Here is a 12,813-nt window from a genome sequence, read left to right on the forward strand (position 1 = left end):
GGACTGATGCAGTCCCATCAAGATTAGTGATTGAATCTCAAATCCTCTGAGCCCCCAGCCTGCCCCTGCCCTTGGATCTCTCTAGGATTTCTAGAAACCCAGAGGTAAGGCCCCCAACATCCATGGATGGTCCTGTTCCTCTTGCCATCGTAGCTGGCAGCCCAGGCCTCCATAGCCCCTAGACCTGACAACCATGAACATGACACTGAGACCTCTGTGACTCCACGTAGGGACCAGCCTGGCTGGTCAGTGGCTTCCACTGACCAAGCTATCCTGGCTTTGCTCATGGAGTGGGAGACTCATCCTCACTGACAATGATGTGGGCCCGTCTCCTTAGAATCCAAAAAGAGGTGTCTCCAGAAAAGAGGAGAAACAAATGAGTCACCTGCACTGTCCCCTTCTCCAATCCCATGCTCTGTGTGTCTCATGCTGCATGTTGGACTCTTGTACCTTCTCCAAGCTCACTCATGGCTCCCTCGAGCATGGCTCACTCTCATCGCCCTGTTCTTCTTGTCCCTGGTGATTAAAGTAATAATCCCAGCTGCCACCTACTGATCATACAGTGTGTGCTTACGATGAGCATTCTGAGAGCTGAATACTTGGCATTCATCAGTCATATTCTCTGGAACAACCCCTTGGGACAGATATTTCTATTTCACAATGAGGAAAACTGGGATTGGGAGGTTTTCTGGTCCACAGTCTTGCAACTGGTAAAGACTGAGTCATTTCATGGTTTCAGAATGAATCAAGAAGCACAGAGTACCCCATGTGAACATGGAAAGCATCTCCTTTCTCTACCACCTGGGCACATAGTCTTTAAGGACAGAGACATATGAGCACCCTGGCACTGTTTATACATGTGAAGAATTGTGAAGAACTGCCAGTAGCCTAAGTGGCAGCCCAAACAAATGATGAAAAGCCCCAGTGGTGAGGTTTGGGGCAGTGGGGCAAGGGTGACAAGACTGTGCTTATTTTCATGTAAATGTGTCTGATGCATATTGTTAATGAAAAAAAAAGAAAGCAGACTCTGGAAATGGTCTTCCAGTCTCATTTTCTAAAAGTTAATGCCTGGGGTGCCTGGGTGGTTCCGTCAATAAAGCATCTGCCTTTGGCTCGGGTCATGATCTAGGGGTCCTGGGATCAAGCCCCACATCGGACTCCCTGCTCAGCCGGGATCTAATTAATTAATTAATTCTGTAAAAATAAATAAAAGTTAATACCAAAGTGTTTCTTCTGCAGCTGTACAGATCTTTTCTGGACCTCTGAATGCATTTAAAGAGCGAGAGAAAGGGGATCTTTTAAGCAAAATAGAAGCAAACCATACACACTGTTCTACTACTTGCCTTCTTTTCACTTATGGGTCTCAGTTGCTTTAGATCCCTTTTCGTTGAAATGGCTTCACAGCATTTTCTGTATCCCATATTTCCCGAGAGCCAGGTGCATGCTAAGCGACACGCAGCCTCTCTCTGGTAGTTCATATGCTGTCCTTTATTTCAGTCTTCCTCCATGGGTGTGTATTTTTGTTTTATTTTTCTTGTTACAAGCAATACCACAACAGACACTCTGCATGTGTGTATTGCTCTGCTGTGTGTCCACAACATAAATTCCTAGAAATGACTTGACTTGGTCAGAGAATAAGCACAGCCTCAGTTTTGATAATTTTTTTTCCCCGTGAACGCCTTAACTGTTAAGAGTCCAGTCACTAATAGAATGTGGACTTTTTCCTGTGTGGGAGGGAAAAGTTCATGGGGATTTGGAACAGAGATGTGGTTGGTCAAACAGGACTTAGCAAAGAAGGAGATGGCTGTGTGCAGAACACAGACTGTATCTGGCATGTTCCATGGATCGCCAAATGTTTTCCTCTTGACAGCTGGGATTCACAGGAAGCAACAAGATAGGTATCAAAATAATTCTTTTTTTAAAACAAGATGTATTTATTTATTTGAGAGAGAGTGAGCCTACCAGAGGGTGGGACAGAGGGAGAGAATATCAAGCAGATTCCCTGCTGAGCACAGAGCTTGATGTGGGGCTTGATCTCACAACCCCTTTATCATGACCTGAGCCAAAACCAAGTTGGATGCTTACTGGCTGAGCCACCCAAGTGCCCCTCAACAGTATTTCTAAGCAAGTGAATGTGAGGTAGGTGTTGCTAGCCCCAGCCTGCAGGTGAAAAGCCCAAAGCCACGGAGATTAAGACATTGCTTCACCCGCCCAGCCTGCCAGTGGTAGGGTTGCTGCCTGGAGGTCAACACATCCACCTGCTGTCTAGGTCAGAGGGAAGGAGCTCGGGGCTGGGAGTTGGGTAAGGAGAGCTTGTCGTGCTGCCTTCCTGCAATGAAAAGCTAGAGAGAGAGACAGTTAGAAAAACAAGAACAGAGTAGTAATGTCTGAGGTTTCCAGAGAGAGCCTTGGCTACAGAATGGCATTACCTATCCCTCTTGTTTAAGAAAAAAATAAATCCACTTTCTGAAATTGCATGTCCCTTTCTGTATTATAGGTATCACTCTTCCTTCCCAGTCTGCTGTGCAAGCATCCTTTGCCCTGGCCCTCTGGCTGGGCAGTATCAATCATTTTGACAAATTGCATGAGCTCGTATCCCTTGCCTGGCTTCTCAGTCGCCCACCTTTGCCAGGAGAGGGAAAGGATCTTGACAAGCATTTAAAGCATACAGAGTGATAAGGATGGGACTGTGGAAGCCAGGGGTGAGCTGGAGCCTCTGCACTGGTTCAGAAGAGCCAAGTGTCACCATCTCTTCTTAACTCCACATCCAGTGACAACATCAGGACCTTGGATTTGGCCACAGTGAGAGTATTTCTACTTCATTAAAATTGGCAAATGCTACAAAACAGGGCTTTTTTTCTAAACAGTCATTAAACATGGACCACTGGTGTAGACCCTAGAGGGGCCTTAGCTTGCAACTACTTGGCAGCCCTTTGGCCCAAGACTGGGAAACAGAGTTGGAAGGCACTGGGGCCCCATTTGCACCAGTGTTGGTGGCCCCCATCCAGGGCTCATTCTGTGAGCATCTACCACCTGCCTGGCCAACCCAGAAGCAGCTGTATGGAGACTAGAGCTTCCATTGTAGATGAGAAGTCATGGCCAGGCAGAAAGGCACTATCCAAAGGTCTGGTTCTTTAGGAAACAGGGAGCACCTGTTCTACAAGTGCCAGTCTGGGTTCCTCCCTTTCCACACCCTCCCTTGTCCCACTTCAGGCATGCACACCTCTGGCTTGGCCGGCATCTCTTCTCTGCTCCTCATGGCTGATTACTTCTCACCCTCCCTGTCTCCATGAGAGAATTACTGGCTCTCAGAAGAAAGCACATCCAGAAGCAGCTTGGTGTGCAGGCTTGGGTGAGGCAGGGCTCTGGCACAGGGTCTTTGATTCTCCCCAGTTCTGCCCTCCAGCAGGTGATGCTTTCCCCTTGGAGGTAGTAGAAGGTGACTATAGCAGTCCTGGGCTTCGAATCCACAGAAACAGCAATCAGTTCCTGCGGTATCTCCCTTAAGAGCCAGGATGCTTTTTTCCCAGAAGCACCCAGAAAAGCATTCTCTCACAGAGAATGATTCCTTAACTAGGTGACAAATCCTGAGAACAGGATAATCACATCCACCTGGCTAAGTCCTTTCTTCTTAAGTGGATCCCTGGTGAAATGTATGGTTGTATCCTGATTAACCAGGGTCTGCCCCGGAGCTGGGACTGGGATCAGGATCTCCTTAGGTACCTGGGAAAGGAGGGGAGAGGTGATACCTGTTAATACCCAGGACTGCAAACAAAGAGGCCATGGAAAAAAATGTCTGCAATGCAGCTTCCTAATCTAATGCTTGTATCCATTTCTGGCATATAGTAAGCATTGCGACAATGTCTGTGTGTTGGTGTTCTCCTGTGTGCTACAGGGCATACCTCCTTCTGAGCCCTAGTGAAAGGCTGTCAAGAGGCAACTTCCCGGACCTAAGGGTTACCTGCCTATAATCAGTAATGGGGGATTGGAAGCCCCTTGGGGCTCCTGGGAGAGGCAGCACTTCTTGCCAAAATATCTCCTAAAACGTAAGAAATTCATAGTTTTTGCAAGTATGGCTTTGAAGGATGCTGTTCCCAATCCCTCATCTCTAATTACAGGGCCTGTATCCTGGCTGGGAAGGAGGAGAGGGCATGAGTGTCAAAGTAGAATGAATGAATGAATAAAGAATGAATGAATGAAGAGTGATATTGTATCTCCTGCTCTTGAGGAGCCTATAGTCCAATAACGCATTTCAGAGCTGTTCACGGATTTGCAGCTCTGGGCAGCGAGCGCTGTGACTGACGTGTGCGTAAGGTAGCAGGTGCTCGTGGCCAGAAAGTAATTGCCAACTGGAACAAGGAGGTGTTCACCAGGCAGGAGATGGTCAGGCCGGAATTCCAAAGATGAACACGGATTTTCAGATTGGCAAGCGAGTGGTGGGCATTCCCATTAGATGAAGGTAGCATATCTTAGTGAGTCGCTGACTTAGGATTTGACTCAAGAGTTTCTTCCATGAGCTATACCCCACCCCTCACAGCAAATGCTGGAGATTCCAGAAATCCAGAATAACAGGTGCATCCCGATACAGTCGCAGTCTAGCCCCTGGTGGAGCCCACTCATTGCAACAAGCCTGGAAGCTACTACCCAGGCGCTCAGTTCCAACAGCTTATGTACCATCCACCCTTTTCTCTGCACTCATAGAATTATACAGTTATTTATAGTCAATATATTGTGAAACGTAATTTTTCTTTCACAAAGTCATAGCTACTTTGTATCAAGAGAAATAAGTAAATTGAGGGCATAAGCAGCATACCATGATTGCATTTCTTCCAGGTTGTTTTCCCTGCCACAAAGAACACTACGAAGATATCCTTGTACATCCATCCTTACATGCTGGTAATTTTATTTCTATAGCATATATTCCCCAAAGTGGATTATTGGGTCAAAAGTTAGATGCGTTTTTAATTTTAATAGAACAGATTACTTTCTAAAACGACCGCAGTAATTTATAATCCCATCAGCAATATAGGAAAAGTCCGTTTTCCTTTAATCCCTTGCCAGCCATGAATTTTACAAATCCTATTAATTTCTGTCAGTTGGATGGTCAGCAGTCATATCTCATACTTAATTACATTCTCGTTTCCCGGCTCTGAGGGAGATTGAGAAGGTAGTTGCCTTTTGCCGCTGGGTGACGGCCGGCAGGGGGCCCTCACCGCAGTAGAGGTGGGCCAGGCCTGCAAGTCAGCCTTGCAACCCACGGGCGCCGCTCTTCCTTCCGCTCTGTCTGGGGTGGGTGGCTCCAGTGAACCAGGGCTGCTGCTTCTTGCAGAATATTATGCAGAAGAAATGGGAGCCATGTACACTGCTGGTGGGAATGAAAACTGGCGAGCTGCAGCTGTGGAAAATACTATGGAGCTCCTCAAAAAATTCCAAATAGAACTACCATATACTCTAACCATCCCACTCCTGGGTATTTATCCTAAAGAATTAGAAGCCCAATTAGAGCCTCAATTGGGTGGCGCAGTTGGTTTAGCATCTGACTCTTGATTCCAGCTCAGGTCATAATCTCAGGGTCGTGGGGTCGAGTCCTACCTCCTGGCTTTCAGTGGGGAGACTGCTTGAGGATTCTCTCTCTCCCTTCCCCTCTGCCTCTATCTTCCCCCCCCCCTCTTTTTCTCTCTCTCAAATCTTAAAAAAATAAAAGCAGAGACTCAATGAGATATTTGCACATCCACTTTCACAGCAACACTATGCAAAATAGCTGAGAGGTGGAAGCAACCCAGATGTCCATTGACAGGTGGATGATAAACAAAATGTGGTGTATACGTGCAATGAAACATTATTCAGCCTCCAGAAGGAAGAAAATGCGGACACCTGCTATGACACAGATGAACCTGGAGGTCATGATGCTGTGGTAACAGTAGCCAGTCACGAAAGACAATGACTGTGAAGCCACTTGTACCTGGTACCTGCCTTTTGTAGAAACAGAAAGTAGAATTGTGACTGCCAGGGACTGGGGTGAGGTGGGGAAGGGGAGCTGGTGTTTCTTGGGAACAGAGTGTCCAATTGAGGAAAATGAAGAGAGTTCTGGAGGTGGATGGTGCTGATGGTTGCACAAAAATGTGAATGTGCTTAGCGCCACGAGCTGTACACTTTGTGATTAAGATGATAAATTTTAATTCATATTATCTGACACAATTTAAAAATATACAAGATGAAACACAGGAGAATTATACACACATACATTCAACTCAGAGAATACAATAGTAGAGGAACAGTGAGGACCCGCCACCCGTACAAGAGCTGGCACGTTGCTGATGCGGTTTTACAAGCCTGTAAATATATATAACCCCACCTGAATTCTGGGGTGCTGACACAGAGGCAGGGAGACAGACATCATCCTTTGGGGGAGCTCTGCAGCTTCATTCCAGGGTTGGTTGAAAAGGTGAGGGTGGGCTCTGGAAATGTATGCTAAACCTTTTAAGATTTTTTTTCTCTAATTTTATTTGTTTTACTTCCCAATTTGGAACTTGTTCTCACTTTTCCTGTTTATTTCTAATCTTTTAGAGGTGGTCTTTGACGTCTTACGATTAACGTTACTTTACGCATCCTAAGAGTAATTAAGAATGTAAATTTATTTCCCAAATAATACAAATAAATCGTTATCAGCTTGATTCTGATAAATCCCTCCTAACTTACATGCAATTATGTTGGCATTTGATTACGTCTCTTAAACCACATATATTTTAATGATCGTTATTGAGTAGCAGGAATGCTTGTCGCATCTGTGTACTCACTGTGCTGGCTTCCTTGGGTCAAGTCCATGGTTTCCTAGATCCCTTGACGACTTCTTTCCTCGTTTTCTCTCCAATTTCACCAGATGACATCCTTCATATCCTGTGAGGAGACAACTTAAATTGTTCTGGATATCCACTTCCAATGAGTATATTTGTTTTTTGTTTTTTTTTTTTTTATTGGTGTTCAATTTACTAACATACAGAATAATACCCAGTGCCCGTCACCCATTCACTCCCATCCCCCCGCCCTCCTCCCCTTCTACCACCCCTAGTTCGTTTCCCAGAGTTAGCAGTCTTTACGTTCTGTCTCCCTTTCTGATATTTCCCACACATTTCTTCTCCCTTCCCTTATTTTCCCTTTCACTATTATTTATATTCCCCAAATGAATGAGAACATATAATGTTTGTCCTTCTCCGACTGACTTACTTCACTCAGCAATGAGTATATTTGACTTCAGATCTGCTTCCATCCTTGACCTTCACCGCGTCTGTCACCTAAGTACCCGATCCCCCTGGTTCTCTGAAGGAGAATTATGTCCCTTCCTAACCTGAAGCCCTCCTGTGAGCACTCTAAACTCCACCTTCCCTATCTGCTTCTCCAGTTTTCACTCCACTGTCCAATTTCCCTCTTCTGGAATTCCCTCAGTCCTATTGCCTGCCCAGTTCATTTGTCTTTATAGGCTTATAGCATTTTACATCCTTACTCCCCTTTATAGCCATCTTCTTCTGCAAAAGAACTAAATGTGTTCACTCTCAACCACACTCAACAGTAAATCCAGAAACACCCATTGGGTGGGTAGTCCAGCCTTTCTCGGTGCAAATTTATATTTTTATTATATATATTTATTATATATATAAATATATAATATATATTTTTTATAATATTTATTTATATTCTAAAATATAAATTTTTTATATTTTAGAAACAGAGCCCACTTCCTCATGTCTGGGTACTTAGCTATCATGGTGTCCTCCAAGCTTCTCTCGCCATCCGTATCTGACCAGCAAACTGTCACTCTCTGGGTCTCGGCTCAGATGCCAGCTTCTGTGGGGACTTTTGTGTAAGTTAAGATGTTGTGAGTTAAGACTTTGTCTCTGCTCCCAAAGCATTGGCACTTACTGTCACAGCAGCGACCACGTGTCCTGCGATTTTCTTATTATTGCTTTGTGCAGCCACTGGACTAAGAGATTCACAACAGGCGGCTACTATGTGAGTTACACTCTTAGATTGTCAGTTCCAAGCTTAATGCCTGGATCATATCAGGTGCCAGGATAATATCCATTGAAATAAAGAAAAGCTAAGCGTGTGTGTATAATAAAGATACTCCTTTAGACTTAATATGCTTTTTTTTATCCTTTCCAACTACGACCTTTACTCTTAGATTAGCTTTTACACAAGAGGGAGGATTACACAGCATAACACTAACAGAACAGTCAGATTGTTTTCCTGAGAAAGTGATGTACAAATGTGTGTATGGCCTTCTTACCATTTCAGTAACTGGAGATGGAGTCCTAAGTTCTTAAAGGTTCTGCTAGGGGCACCTGGCAGGCTCAGTCAGTGGAGTTTGGAGCTCTCAATCTTGGGGTCGTGAGTTCCAGCCCCATGTTGGGTGTAGAGATTACTTAAATAAATAAACTTAAAAGAATTATTCTAAAATTTCTTAAAATGTTATCTCCTTCCCACCATTTGGCTTGGTCAGAAGGAAAAAGAACATGAGATAAAGTGTGTGTGAAATAAATCTTCTTCCCCTCCATCCAGGAGCAGGATATGAAGAAGAAAGGAAGAGTTATGGTGTCCATATTTATTTATTTATTCCTATTTGACAAAACTGAACCCAGACTGCAGTCACTTTTATACTATGACTTCTTTTTTTACCTGCCATGATCTCATGAGCGTTTTCTCATGTCACTAAGAATCTTTGCAGGGACACCTGAGTGGCTTGGTCAGGTAAGCATCTGTCTCTTGATTTCAGCTCAGGTCATGATCTCAGGGTCATGGGATTGAGCCCCACATTGGGCTCCATGCTGAGTGAGGAGTCTGCTCGAAGTTTCTGTCTCTCCTCTCCCTTCTCTCGCCACCCTCTGCCTCACACATGAGAGAGATTTCTCTTGCAAACATGATTTACTTATGACCATTTGGCATTTTATTACATGGACACACTATCATTTATGTATCAGGGATTCGGGTTTTTCATCTCTAAATGGGGATAGAGACAGTGGAAATACTGTGTAAAAAGAGCATTGCTCAGGGCTGGCCACATAAGAGGTGCAATTAAACACGAGTGTTTTTCTCCTTCTTCTCCTTTCTCTTCAAAGTTGAAGCACTTTTCCAGAATGCATGTGCCCAGAAGCCTAAGGATCCCTGCCTCTAATAGTCCAGAGATTATTACAGCTCCTGAGTCTCAAAAAAGACTCTCAAAAGCTTGTCTGCTAGGTGAGATGGAATAGTGGCAGGTGCATTATGCAGATGGTGCTGTAGACCCAACCATTTCCCTGCCCTCCCTCCATCTCCCCCTACTTAGTGATGTTCCTCATAGTTTTAATTGGACCACAGTTTCAATTACACTTAATTGCTTTCCTCAGAGGCAGCCAGGACAGAAGGTCAGATCCAGTTAACTTCAGCCCTGGATCAAGAACGGTGCCTACATTTTGCAATATGTAAGGATATCAAATCAACACATTGTACACCTTAAATTTACAGTGTCATAAGTCAATTATATCTCATTAAGTTCAAAGAATAAAAGTTTTTTTTAAAACAGAACAGCTCTTGACCTGAATTGTAAGAATAGTTAGTTACCAAGGTCTTCAAGGAGTGAAAATAAATTTGGCAGGTGGGATAGGACTTTTTGCATTTGTTTCCACATAGATCAATAGGTAAATAGATACATAGCTACCAGGCATTGGCTTTGTGGCTCTTAAATAAAACTAACATTTCCTGAAGTAAAGTGTTCTTTCCTTCTCTCGCTCCTTCTCTCTCTCTCTCTCTCTCTCTCTCTCTCTCTCTCTCTCTCTCTCCAGGGACACGGACACCTGAGTGGCTATATATATATATATATATATATAGAGAGAGAGAGAGAGAGAGAGAGAGATATGTATAATATTATTTAGTAACAAAAAATCAATGTTAAAAGGTATAAGGAAACATTTATTGGTATCTAAATATAAAACAGGAGAGTTTATTTTCGGTAGAAAATACCGAATATTGGGGCATCTGGGTGGCTCAGTGGTTGAGCATCTGTCTTCAGCTTAGGTCATGATCCCAGGGTCCTGGGATTGAGTCCCACATCGGGCTCCCTGCAGGGAGCCTGCTTCTCCCTGTGCCTGTGTCTCTGCCTCTCTCTGTGTGTCTTTCATGAATAAATAAATAAAATCTTAAAAAAATACCAGATATTAAAACGTGCAATCTTTAACCAAAACAAGTCAATGTTGAGGCTATATGTGGATGTACTTAGAGATGTATGATGCATTTATCTAAAGAAATGTTTGAAGACATGCACAAATGTATGCATTCATTCTGCAAACACTTTTGTTTTTTTGTTTTTTGTTTTTTGTTTTTGTTTTTGTTTTTTGCAAACACTTTTGTATATGCCTCCTTGACATATACCTAGAGCTCTCTGTTTCAAATCTACAGTTATTTCCTTCCCTCTCTCCTAACACCACTAAGATGTTAAAAGGCAGCTTTCAAAGTAATCATAATCAAGCCTTGTACACAGTTGTAAAACGAACAATGTCAAAAGATTTTATTAAGTTCATTAGTTAATGAGAGATCTGCTAAGATATTAAAACTTCTCAAGAGAAAAACTTGAAATACAGAATCAAAACTCAGTAGTGGGACGCCCGGGTGGCTCAGCAGTTGAGCATCTGTCTTTGACTCAGGGCATGATCTCGGTTCTGGGGATTGAGTTCCACGTCGGGCTCCCCACAGGGAGGCTGCTTCTCCCTCTGCCTGTGTCTATGACTCTCTCTCTCTCTCTCTCTCCCTCTCTCTGTCTCTCTCTGTGTCATAAATAAATAAATAAATAAATAAATAAATAAATAAATAAATCTATCTTTTTTTTAAAAACCTCAGGAATGCTGAAATGAATTTGCTAATGGAGGCAAAATCCATTCACTGGCCAATCACATGTAATGTTTGAAATAAGCTCTTCCATTGGGTAGGGGTGGAGGGTGGAATCCATCACATCACCACCAGATGAAATCCAAAATTCATTTACACCTCTATGGAAAAAAAATTGTCTTCACCCTCAAGGTTGTCTGTTATAACTTACAGAGTTAAGCCCAGGTGAAAATCCTGAAGGACTCAGACCCTGATGCACGCAGATAACCCCAAGGGGTTTGCTGGGTGATGCCCAGTGTTCCATCCGAAGGCTACCCCCATGCCTTTTTGTACATTTCCATCTTTCAGGATTTTTCCTGGCAGTGTGATTAAAAGAGCACCAGTTCTGGAGGGAAAAGATAGGAATTCTAGACCTGGACGCCCTAGTTCATCTATGTGAACTCAGAATGAATTACGTGATTCTTTCCAGGATGTCATGGAAGGAAAACATCCTGGGACTTTAATCTTGGAGGATTAGTAAGAATTTGTCAGAGATGACACGTGGTTGCGTGCACTGGCCCTGCCAGGAAGGCACACGAGGTGAGGTCAAGGAGCCACAGATCTAATCCTGATATTCCTGACAGAAAATATAAGATTATATTTGTCCCTCTGTTTTCTCACCTATGGAAATTTCTGACCTACATACACCAAGGAGAAGCCGCGAGAATCACATGAGTTCATATTTGGGAAAAGCATTTTTAGGTCTTCAAAGGACTGTGAATTTTTAAGTTCTAAGTGTGCTGGTGCTTTACATATATTACGTCACTGAATCCTCCCCACGATTCTATGAGTTGGTGGCCACCGGCTTCCTGTGGTCCGAGTCTTAGAGCAATGGTAGTCACTTGCCCAAGGTTCACACAGCCGCAGAGCATTAGAGTCTAGGGGTGAATGCTGGCAGCCTCTGACTACGGCAGCTGAAATTAAAAGTAGAATGTTGAATAATACACCACAGCAGCCTGGAGGGGGAGGGGTCCAGTGGTGTGGGTCAGGCTCTATCCTCGGCCCTCTTCCCTTCAAGACGTTTCATTCCCTGATTTATTTACTCATTGGCTAACTTATTCCATTGTCCTCTGCTATCACTGCGCTATTCGACAGGTATCTGGCTTACTCTACATTAGAGAAATTACACTTCCAAACCTCTATGCAGATCACATTAGCTTCACTTATCAGTGAGGAAATTGAGGCCTGAAAATCCAAGTAACTTTGTGAAGGTCAGACAGCCAGTGTGTTGTGAGCTGGGACTAGAGTCTGGGAATCCTTCTAGACTATGACCTGTGAAGTCCATATTCAAGCCCTGCCTGAGTGACTACAAGCTCTCACAGCCTGGCTGTCCTGCTGCAGGACCCTTGTCCCCCTGCCCTGTGGCCTTCCATGCCCCCTGGCCCCACCCCAGTGTCCCTGTGGCAGGTGTCTTACCCATGGGCTCGAGGCCCATTCCCATCACTCCTTGGTTCTATGAAATTACAAACCAAACACAGCCCCTCCTATAAGCTCCTCCCAGTCTCCCTAGACCCACGGGGTCCTACTTTTCTTCTTCCTTTCCAGCCTCAGGAAGCACTTCCCCAAATATGCCCCTTGCTCTCATTTGGAGTCTCACCATCAGGTTCTGCCCTGAACTAACATTAGTTGGTCTCTTTAGGCTATGATTCATGCCCCTACCACAGTTTATGGTTCTTTGAGGAGGAGACAAGAAGGGCACCAGGGCACCAGTCTCCTGGAGTTCTTTGGAGGATTAAATTAGTGCAGGTAAGGAGCTCAGAGTGGTGCATGGCTCCTTGTAAGCACCCAATTCACATGCAGCTTGGTGGATATTGTTGTCTTTCTCCCTGCCATAAGCTGCCTTCTGGGCCTGGTGCACCTGCCCAGCCACCTCCACACTCAACCTCCATCGACGGCAATCCTTGTTGATCTTAAATACTC

At 44.2% G+C, this 12,813-nt stretch overlaps 1 long non-coding RNA gene across 2 annotated transcripts; it reads right to left on the reverse strand.

Moving 5' to 3' along the window:
* Positions 1-1,265: 1,265 nt before the first annotated feature.
* Positions 1,266-7,869, reverse strand: LOC102155574. Of its 2 annotated transcripts, none has more exons than XR_005368327.1 (4): positions 7,752-7,869; positions 6,798-6,897; positions 3,224-3,723; positions 1,266-2,329 (listed from the first exon to the last, which is right to left on the reverse strand). It is a non-coding gene; the product is annotated as an uncharacterized LOC102155574 (long non-coding RNA). The 2 variants fall into 2 exon arrangements; XR_005368326.1 differs by having other exon boundaries at positions 7,734-7,868.
* Between the last annotated feature and the right edge of the window lie 4,944 nt (positions 7,870-12,813).

Source organism: Canis lupus, chromosome 13 (genome assembly GCF_011100685.1).
Source record: "Canis lupus familiaris isolate Mischka breed German Shepherd chromosome 13, alternate assembly UU_Cfam_GSD_1.0, whole genome shotgun sequence".
Taxonomy (NCBI): domain Eukaryota; kingdom Metazoa; phylum Chordata; class Mammalia; order Carnivora; family Canidae; genus Canis; species Canis lupus.